An 11,568-nucleotide genomic window follows, 5' to 3' on the forward strand; every position below is an offset into this window, starting at 1 on the left:
CAAGAGCTCATGGCTTGGGTGAAGAATTCGTGGGATAAAATCACTGACCGCTGTGTTGCCAATGCACTACAAGCAGGCTACATGGACAAGAAGTGCTCAATTAAGGATCACGCTATTGCTGGGCATGAGAGATTGGGGCCAAGGGTCTATGGGAAATGGAGTCACAAGAAACTGAAGCCTGAATTTGGGGTTTAGAGAGTTATGATGATGTTCCAGATGACCCGACTGTATTTGAATAAGTGTAGATTGTTATACATGAATAAACAGATTGTTGTACATTAAAAAATAAGACATCCTCTGAAATAAGTCCTATTGCGTCTTTTGGAGCAAAAATTAATGTTAAGACCTGGTCTTACTTTTGGGGAAATATGGAAACAGGCCTGGCACACTATAAGCGCTAGATAAATACCATGCTTATTGTTAAGAACGGACTGGTGTGGTGCCCATGGCTGTGAAAGGCTGGCCAGAAGTCTGGTTTGGTCAGTTTCCCTGTGAGCTCAGCGTCACGTAAGGTCCCACTGAAAATCCCCAGAACTACTTGGAGGAGGAAAGTCTCCAGAGACCTGAACTTTTGGGGAGAAGTTTGGGTGTCTTGCTAAGGCCTGAGACACGTGTCACACATGGAAGAACTCACTAACGTCAGAGAGTCTAACAATAAGTCAAGTAATCTGAAATGGTGATGAGTTTCCCATCCCTGGAAGTGTGCAGGTGGGGCCCAGCCAGCTTCTCAGGGTTGCTGCCGTGGGGCTTCTTGTGTGGTCTGAAGAGGCTGAGGTGAACCTTCACGATCCGTTCTTTGCTTCTCTTTGCTTCCTCCTTTCTTTCCCCCGTCTCCCACCCCATGATACCAAATTCCCATGCAATGTCTTCTCTCCTGGACCAGTTGTTACTCTCACATGGTTGGCTCTCTGTGTATCCAGGAGCAGAAAAACAGCACAGTAACAATAGTTGACACTTCCACAGGGGCCTCTGTGCGCCTGCAGTGTTGCGGGTACTGCTGACCCTTTCACAGCCAGGTAAGCCAGGCATGGTTATTCCCACTTTACAGATGGGGAAACTGAGACCCAGGCAGGCCAAAGATACTGCTCAGCATCCCACTGCTAGGAAGGAGTGGCATCAGGAGCAGATGCTGAGTCCAGGTTCCTACATTGTCCTCATTCTAGGCTGTCTCCTGCCATGCAGGGTAATGCACCTGAGTGTCCTTCATGGCTGAGCTGAGTCCCTGAGGCCACTACACAGGGGCTCAGGAATGCTCCTAGGGTCCAAGCAAGTCCTGCTCTGCTGGCTGGGTGGCCTCCTGCTGGACACAGTCTGTGGCCTCCATACAGGCAAAGTATGGGTAAGTGAGCACCGCCTTCAGGAAAGAAGTGGAGGCCCAAGGGCATTCAGTTCCCACACAGCCAGGTGCCTCCTGGTCAGGGCTCTGCAGCTGCCTGCTGAAGCCCAGCAGAATGGGCTGAGCAGAAGTTGTGGAAATAGATGGCTTCTCACTCTGCAGTCCAGGAAGGGAAAGGGAAAAGTGCAAGACCAGCCAGGCATAAGAAAGGACAGCTCCCAGAGGGTGTCTGAGTCCTGGGCATTCCCAGGGCAAAGGGAGGAAGAAGGTTTAAGGGTGGGGTGGGGGACCTGGGAGGTGTTCTCCCCATTATACTGGAGCGCTGCATTCATTCCTTACTGCAGGGGTTCCCTACCCGCCCCAGAGTGGGTGGGAGACTGGAGGGATGGGGGGAACCTCACAGCTGCTCTCTCTGGCCTGCTCCCCACCCCCACTTGAAAATCCCGTTACCCAGCACCAGCTCCAGGCTGATCATTCCAGAACAAGTTCTGACCATACCTTGACCCTGGCACTAACCTTCACGAGGCTTCTTAGCACCCCTGGGGCCGTGCTCCCACCCTTCAGTCTGGCCTCATTTCCCACCTGGGCTTCAGGTACCTCACACCCTTCCTGTTCCCCAAAAGGGCAATCTAATCACCAACCCTAGCTCTGCCCTCTGCTTTGAATGCCCTTCCACTCATTCTCTCCTCCACAGGAAATATGTTAATCCTCCAAAGCCCCAGTGCAGCTTTGTCTGAGCCCCTTTCTTCCTCTTTGGAGTTTCCAGGCAATAGTATCAAAACCACAGTGTACATTGCTGGGGCACTTGCTATGTGATAGCAGTTTCGGGACAGTTTTACACCACCAGTAAGGAGTGCAGCTGATATTCAAATTCAGAAGTCCTCATTCCAGAGTCTTAACCATTATAGCAATCTCTCTCTTGCCTGTGGTTTTGCTTTCCATTCTTTCAGTTAGTGGTGGACAGCTGTGGTCAGGAAATATTAAAGGAAAATTCCAGGTATAAATCATTCATAAGTTTTAATTGTTTGCTGTTCTGAGTTCTGTCTCACCCAGGATGTGTATCATCTTTGTGTCCAGAGTATCCACACTGTATATGCTACATGCTTGTTAGTCATTGCTTTAGTTATTTTTCTTGTCGCTGAGACAAAATACCTAACACCCATAAGTTAAAGGAGGAAAGATTTATTTAGCTCACAATTAGTAAAGATTTCAGACCATAGTCAGGTGGCTCCAAGGCAGGGTGCATGGCACAGGGGCATCACAGGGAGAAATAATCCATTGCAGGGCAGGCAGGCAGCAACAAACAGCAGCAGCAGCAGCAGCAGCAGCAGCAGCAGCAGCAGCAGCAGCAGTAGCAGCAGCGCCTTTTCTGTCCCTTATATTCCATCCAGGTTACCTATACTTAGGGTGGGTAGCACTCACATCCAGGATGGGTACCCTTAATCCCAGTATCATACCTTTAATCCAGATCACGTACTTAATCCCAGTATCACACACCCTATATCCAGCCACCTCCAAAAAGCCCCACCTATGACCCCATGAGGCTTTGAGGGGACATCTAGATACACACCATAGCAGCCACTTAGTAACCCTCTGAGTTATCAGAGTGACTGTCCTTGTATTGCAATGTTGTAACTTTTATTTTACTTAATAATGTCGCCAAAGTGCACAGGAAGTGAGGCAAAGTGGGTACTAAGGCATAAAACATGGAAGGACAGACTAATACTGGCATTATGTGGCAATATCGCAGGGTATATAGAAGAAAACAAGGTACTTTTATGTGGGGTTTGGTACTATCTGAGATTTCAGGCACTTACTAGGGGTCTTAGGATATATCCTCCACCTAGAGAAGGCTACTATACGTTATATTCATAGGCTTGGGTGTTGGTTACAGGTTTTGTTTCCTTCTCTTGCGTGGAAAGGAGCCCTTGAATCTGTATCTATGTTATTACAAACCTGTTTCCCCTACGAATGGGGTCAGATCCCATGGCTGCCTGATGCCTCTGGAGGTGGGGAGGCTCTGATCCCTGCCTTCCAAGGCCATGTTACCTCAGTAGGAGCATCCTGGAAGGGCTCCTCCCAGGCACCACCTGCAACCTCCGTCCCTCTCAGCACCCAGGCTTTACTCATTACCCCTCTGGAGCGTCCTAGCTGCTACCTGGCCAAGACCCTTAGGGTGGACCCAACAGCTCCAAGTCAGCCCAAAGTTGCTGAAAGGAGGGCTGGGGGTCCCCGTGAGCTTTGCTAAGGAATCTGAGCTCCACCAAGGTGCTGGAAAGCTGCACCTATGAGAGTCTAGGGGTGAGAGGAGGCTTCAGCACACAGGAAGACCATTCTGCAGAGGAGCAAGGGGCAGACTAGGGACAGGAGACCAAGAAGATAAGATGGGCAGGATAAAGGCAACAGAGACCTCTCCCAGGAAAGAGGCAGTGAAAACAGAGAGAAATGGTGCTTACAGAGGGACTTAGGAGGTAACAGTTAATTACAGCTTCCTCGCAAGCATCAAGGGACAACTGTGCATTAGTGTTTGATCTTCATGCTTTAGATCCAGTATCTTCACTCCTTACCGAAATCCTTCAAGGGAGCTTCTGTACGTTACATCCTGGCAGAAAACAGGTGGCATCCTCCAACTGAGTACTACGAGAGGAGTTTCACTGATTTGCCCAAGTGTGACCAGACTTAAGAAAAATGTTAAAGATTGGTGTCATACCTTAGGGTTAGGGACAGTGTGGTGCCACTACCATTCTAAACCAGAGAGGACACGGGAGGGAACGGATACTGGAACCCAAGAGGGGATCAGGCGAATGTCACACAGAAGGTGTTGCCCTTCAGCTGGGGACACAGTAAACCCCTGGTGGCTGTGCTGGGGTGGGAGCTAGGGAAGAACATAAAGGCAGTCCCTGCCATCAGCCTCCTGGGGCATAGACGCAGGGTAGTCCTTGGGAGCCCAGTACCTAGTCATAGCCAGAGGGCTGGGGACAGAATGTGAGTGCTGTGAGTGGAAGGAGAAATCAAGGGTGCCCCAGGTTTCCGACATGGACCTTGGTGGGGTAGTCTGTGATAGAGTCCAAGAGAAAGGACAGCAAGATAGTTCTGGGGGGAAGCCCCGCATCTACCTCGAGGATCCACATGGCCCTTGCTGACTCTGTGACCCTATGGAACCATGTCATTTTGTCCTAGGTCTCTATTTCTGGACCAAATGACTCATCACCCATGTGAAAGGGCTTCCTTTTGTCTTACTCACCCCCACCCCAGTGCTCATCTTTCTTGCTGTCATCATTCTCAGCCAGGCACATGGCCCCTTGGAGCCCCATGAGGAGCAGCACCTGCGGGAACGTGAGCTACCTGAGGACAAATGGAGACAAGACGAACGGGGACAGTAAGGGGCAAACAGGCCCAGGCTCTGGAATCTGACCCAACTGTTTGTCATGCACAAAGTTGTGAAATTTTATATATTAGGTCTATGTAAAACCATAGACCTTTGTTTTCTATAATTCATCTCATCTTGCTCTTGAGCTTGTGTTCTCCCAGATGACTGGGAAAGAGCAGAAGAAACGCTTTAACTTGCCAATTAAAGAGAGCTCACCATTTTCCAGGTGAAAACTGTCTCTTTCAGGTTCCCTCAGCAGCTTGTGCATAAATGCTCCGTCCTTCAGATTCAATCCCCCCTTGGGGGATGGTTTCTTCTTTCAGTACAGCTTCATTCTACTACCCTCTTCCTAAGCTCGCGGCCACCGGCAAGAACAGCTCATGCTGCTCCTGGTGGTAGGGAAAATGTGTCAGGTAGCCTGCTGCCCTTTGGCCTTCACTGGTTTTAGACAGTGTAGTTGGACCAATCTTGGTGCTCACTGAGGTGCTGAGTCCTAAACACAGTCCATGCCCAGGTCATGAAGTCTGTATCTGTACATAAAAGCCAGGTTATACTGTGATGATCCCCACCCAGTACACCCCAGAACCCCCTCGTAGTGGCATGCAACAGAAGTTTGCCTCTTGTCCATGTTACACCTCAGCACGGGTCGGCCGTGGACTCTGTCCCACGTTTTCATTGTCTTTACTTCAGGCCCCGGGCTGATGCAGCAGCCCCTGTGCTAGTGGCCAGCGGCAGAGGGAAAGAAGTGCCATCGAAGACTTCATGTTAGCAGTTTGAAGTGCTCCACCCTGGACACGGCTCGTGTCATTTCTGCTTACAGTGCTTGGGCCAGAAACTTGTCATGGGGCCCTATGATGAAGCGGAAGCTCAGTCTTACCCCATGCCAGGAAAGGGAGAGAAATCATAATTAGTACCTGGCAAGCAGCACTAACGTTCTGCAGCCTCCACTCCCTGACCAGACCTCAGACTTCTGAATTTATCATCACTTTCCCTGGAACCCCTTCAAGGCCTGGGAAAGCGGAGTATTTTCTCCCCTTGTCTGAGTGTGGGAGTGTGTGGAGGCGCTGTGAGGCTGCACTTTGGCTCACACACCTACTGCCCCCTCCCTCCCACCACCATTTCTAGACGCTGCCTGGGTGGTGCTTGCTGCCCCATGCTTGGGGAGCTGGAAGCTTCACTGAGGAGCTGACCTTGTCCCTTGCCTGGGCCTTGAGAGGACAGGAGACAACTCCATTCATTAGGAGGGCCCAAACCCATCCAGGCGATGGACTCCATTCCACCTGGGCTTCAGCACCAGGAGCAACCAGGGTGGAGTCTCTGCCTCCCTTCTGGCTCCACTTCCGCTTCCTGTCTGAGGAGCTTTCTGTGTGTTGCACCCTCCACCTTCCATATGCCATGACTTGCGGTAAAGCTTTAAGACCTGAGCCCAATAGGCCTGACCCAGTTGTGTGAAAGGGGCTCTAGGAGCTTTGCAAACCTTTCTTTCTCAGCTAAGCCTGACTAGTGATGTGTCCACTGGGAGTCTGCACGCTGAGTCTGCCTCTGCTTTCCTGCTCACCACCCTGAGCACCCCTTAAACAGCTGGTGCCCCTGGCCCAGAGAAGTGGGTGAGCAAGGGTTGTTGGGGGCGGTGGGACAAGAAGTAGGAGAAAGCCACACGACTCCATTCGCTCCGCCATCCCTTTAATTTAGGTGTGCCCTTGAGCGGGTCATTTAACCCAGCATCCCAGGGCATCTATTGACTGAGCTGGGTCCCGGCCAGCTCCCCACCAGCCAGCGAGCACCTTCTTGCTACAGAGCAGCCCTGGGGATCTGAGTCTCGCTGCTGACGGCCTCTGTTTTCTCTCTGGTGACTCTTGCTGCTCGTGCCCCCTTCTATTTGCGTGGCCTCCAGTATGTTGTTTGCTTAGCCAAGCCCCATTTTCTTCATCTGAGAATCAGGGAAGGCAATAGCCTCTCTCTCATGGGACTGTTGTGCTAAATTACACAAAGCTCCTCCAACAGCGCCTGGTGTAGGGAGGGATAAGCAAGTGTCAGCTACTCTCATTATGGTCGTTTTCCAGTTCTCCCTCCTTGGAGAACCGTCTGTACTTTGTGGGATTGTGTCCCAGTATCTGTCTCAGTCCACTGGGGAGTTAGCCCATTCCTACCCCAGCTGGACCCCGTAGTCAAAATTATCACAGCGGGCACCGGGGGTGTTCTCCCCCCGAGGCCCCTCACATCATCACCACCATTTTTGTGAGTTTCTCCGGCTTTGGTGTGCAGACTGCCCCTCTGACCACCTCACACACAACTCTCCACTGACCTCTCCACACTGTGGCCAACAGGGCCCGAGAAATGAAAGCACAGCTCCTTCACTCCCATGAAGGACAAGTGGGAAGGACAGTTTCACCCCAGCGTCCTCCCCGCAGGACCAGACTGCCCCCTGCTTGCAGGAATTGTACTCACTCATAGGTAAAGGCATGAAGACCAGCTGTTCGGTGAGTGCCTGCCGTATACCTGGCACTTCACATGCCATATCTTACCAAATCCTCACAACTGCATTACCTTATAGGGCACATTAGCAGTCCCACTTTATAGATGGAGAAACTGAGGCTTAGTGCAGTCAGGTGACTCACTGAAGGCCATCCAGTGAGTATATAGTAGAGGAGGACTTGAGTCCATGCCAGAGAACAGTGCAGTCTGCACACCCCTGCCCCCATACCAGGATGCACGGTGGATGGGAATGGGGCCCAGACAAACACACAACTCAACTCTGTCTAGCACAGCCTTTGGTCTTCTCTGTACCACACTCATCTTGCTGTAGAAGCCTCTGAGAGTGGCCTGGCCTTCCAAGGTGAAGGGAGAGGCTGGACAGTGCGGTTCAGAAAGGGGTGAGCAAAGACAGGACTATCAGGGCCGTCACAGAAGAACCTCCACCAGAACCAAGGACAGAGCATGCAGCTGAGCTGCAGGTGTGAGCTGGTGTGACAAAGGGTAGAGAGGGGAAGGGAAGAGGGAAGTGATGGACTAACTGCCCATGCTGGTACAATCGAGTGACTGGGGACTTTTAGTCACAGGGATTTCCATGGGGTCATCAGCTGCAAGCATCCCTGCCCCAGGAAACTGTGCAAGGACGGGAATGAAAGCACAGAGCACTGGGCTGGAAAGAAGACGAGGGCCCCCAGGTATTCCTGAGCTGATACCTGGGGGTCACATCCACGTCATATCTTCTGTTTAGGTGCCCAGACAAGATACTAGGCCCGTGTTACCTAAATGAGGAGCCCCCATGCCCTGATGTACACATAACCACAGCTCTACCCTCACCCATCACAGAATACCTTCTATCCAAAACTGAATGCCGATCCTATTCCCTAGTCATAGCCTCTCTCCTAGTTCTGCCTGGCAGCTTCCCTTGACCTCTGACCTGACCCAGCCTTGCCCTAAAACATCCTGACTGACCTCGGACCCAACTGCACGTCTTACTCTGCCCTTGCTCCTCACCCTGAGACCTTGGGCCCGATATCCAGCTTTTCCACACCCTCATCAGGACCATGCTGGACACCTGGTGGCCAACAGCCTCTGCCTGCCCTGCCCCAAGGGCTGTAAGAGGCCCTTTGCAGCAACTTGTTCTGTGAATGGTTCTGGCTGTCCCTGCCTGGGTGATGGATGAGCTCGGTGTTATCAGCCCCATGGGAGGGAGTCACCAATTTCCCTGCCTGTCACTTCCCCATAATTTCCAAAGCACAAGAAGCAGATTCCATCTCTTGACACCATTTGACTCACAAGAAGCAGATTCCATCTCTTGGCACCACTTGACTCTGTCCCTGCCCCTCCGGCCTCTTTGGGGCCAGGTCCTAGCAGGGATGCCCCAGGTGTGTGATCACTTTCAGATGCTGTCAGTGACTCTCTGCTGGTCTCCTGGGCTCATTCCACACTAGGTCTACTGGGATGTGGCCTCAGCAATACTCCTGGCTTATATGAGGCCTCAGCAATACTCCTGGCTTATATAAGGCCTTGATGCACCTCCATCACCCCACTGTGAAGGAGACAGGTGCAGCAACATGCTCGGGACCCCTGCTGGCACCATGTCTTTGGCCCCACTGCAACATGACAGAGACCCTAAATGCCCTGACTGCCCAGAGACTGAGGACTGACACCTGCCTGGACAGGCAGGAGGGATACAAGGAGGCGTGCCGTGGTCTCTGTCCTAACAAAATGAACATAAGCTGCCTCTACTGCTATCACAGAACGAAGGGGTAGGGGCAAAGCTGGTGGGTAACGAGTGCATCTCTGACTCATTTAGACCTGAATGCGTGAGGGAAACGTGGTTCAGAAACAGGCCTGCAGGCACCAGGGAGGATGGAGGCTGCAGCCAGAGCCTGGCAGGATCACTCCAGGTGACTGAAAGAGTTGAAATCTCACCCTAAAAAGCTTGAGGCCACCAAGGACAGAGGCAGAACCTACCACAAAGAGAAGAGAGTTACCAGTCTGGGGACCTCGGCCTGTGGTACTGTCCGGGGTTGGCAAGCCCAAGATACTGGGTGGGTGTTAGAGCCCCTACTCCCCAGGGGCACAGCCTTAGGACAGGCCCTCCTGGGTCCCAAAGCTGGGGAGATGAGATGCTCCAGGAGGCAAAATGGGGAAGAAGGTAAAGGTATAGATGGGGAGATTTTATCTCAGTATAAGAAAAATCTCCTAACCATCACAGCCTCCAATGTGAAAGAAAATCTAAAAAGAAGACATCCCATCAACTCTCTGATTGTTTGTGGGCTTTGAAGACCGCCTGTAAAACCTCCTCGGTAATTAAGTAGAACGACTCCATTTTGCCACATAAGTATGGTTATTGCTCCTGGGTGGCTGCAATTAATATAAAAGCAGATTAAGGAAGCCATCATCAAGGCATAATGAGTTTTTAAATATTAATTAATATGCTAATATCCATTCTAGGTTCAGGGTGAGGTTTGGGTGCCATTACAGAGTTTTTCTGCTGGGGACCCAGGAATGCTTGCATCCTGCCCCATGCCCCAACACCTTGCCAGCAGGCGTCCTGAGGAAGCAGCAGCAGAGCCTATTTTACTCATAGCTGCGTGAATTCCCAGGGTCCCCTCCCAGAGAGGTCTTAGTGGAACATGGAGCAGTCACTCAAGGTCCTTATCAGGGCCTCTCACTCCCCCAAATATAGGTGCAGCCTCAGTAGCTCCAGGTGGGCCTGATGAAAGACATGCCTGGGCTCTGGCATCCACATCTCCTCCCACCGACCGGGACCCAGAGGGCTGAGCAGTGAGAGATGGCCACAGGACTGTGGGCACGCAACTTGCCTGGGTCACCAAGATGCCATAGATCTGCTAAGGCTGTTCCCATGGCCCTGCAAAGGCCCTGTGGAGGAAGCTGGGAGGACAGTGGGCAGGGAAGGTGTGACATGGGAAGGGAAAGAGAAACATTTCCTTCTCCAGACATTCAGGCTGTGTCTCTCTTGGCTTCCGGTCTGTCCAGCAGGGACACAGCTGCCTCCCTATGGACCAGCAGCAGCTCCCATACAGCTCTGTTTCCAGCTCCCTAAGGCCTCCCTCTGGGCCTGAAGGAGCACTGCTATGCCCCAACCCTATAGCCTCTGAAACAGGTTAGGACAGGACACTAAGAGACTCAGCCATCTGCACCCTTAGGCCAAAAACCCACCATCTCAAGGTACAACCAGCTGCCTGTGCAGGCCACAAACCCCACAGAAGAGACGCCATGGGAGCCTAGGCATGATAGAAAAAGCACCCCAAATCTGAACTTCACATTCTTCAACTTCAGTGAAATCCTTTTCGTGTATTAATCCGCATCCCGAGCTCTCTTCCTTATTGTTTTGGCTGCCTCAGGTGCAGGGACCTCCTGGGAGGACGTCAGGTACCTTGCTACCCTTGTAGCCGAATGGCACAGTTCTGGAGTAGTTTCAAGACTGCACTGAGATAACTCAAAATCAAATGTGCTAGTTTTCCTAAAATGAAATGAAATATGAGCCATGGCCCCAAGTCCAGGTCCATAGAAGCCCAGTGTGACTGCTGTAGCAGGGGCCGTCCTGGGGCAGAGTGATGCTCTGGCACTTCTAACTGCAGCCTGGTGTCTCCACCTGTGGGAGGAGCGCTGTGTGGAGGAGGAGGGAAGCAGGTTCAGACCCATTCCCCTCCTGCAGAATAAAAATGACAGCCCTGCCCCGCATACCCATCAAAGTTGTGGAGATGAACTGAGGAAAAACATGCCAGGAGGAGGCAGCTGTATAACCACGTCCCCTCCTTCCTTCCAGACACATTCTCTGTGTGGACTAGCTCCTAAGATGAGGCAATATTGCTGAGGAATAGTCCCTGCCAGGCCTCGCCTCTGCTACACCGGGAATCCTCCTCTGCTACACCGGGAATCCTCCTCTGCTACACCGGGAATCCCGCTCCACCTCCAAGTTAACTCCTAGGCCTCATCTCCCTTCCTTATCCTTGCTTGGGTCTGAACTCACCTTCTTACACCCAAAGCCGGAAGCCTAACCCTTGGCAGACTGACACTCTAGAATATGTGCTTATAAAACCTCACACGGAAGCCAGGTGTAGTGGCACATGCCTGTAATCCCTGCACTTTGGGAGGCTGAGGCAGGAGGTTTGCAAGCTGAAGACCAGCCTGAGCCATTTAGCAAGACCCTGTCTCAAAAGCGTTGGGGATGTACCAAAAGCCCTGAATTCAATCCTCAGTTAAGTGGCGGGGGGGGGGGCAACTCACACACAGACACATCCCTGAAATACTCACATCATGCTCAACCCCACCAGCTTGAGCATTCTGTGCCCGCAGTCTCCTCCAGGGGCATGAAAAAAGTGGAATGCTATGAAGACGGAGTTGCCATCTTCTGTCCAGA

The sequence above is a fragment of the Chinchilla lanigera genome, unplaced genomic scaffold (assembly GCF_000276665.1).
Source record: "Chinchilla lanigera isolate Chin_1 unplaced genomic scaffold, ChiLan1.0 scaffold00013, whole genome shotgun sequence".
In the NCBI taxonomy this organism is placed as follows: Eukaryota; Metazoa; Chordata; class Mammalia; order Rodentia; family Chinchillidae; genus Chinchilla; species Chinchilla lanigera.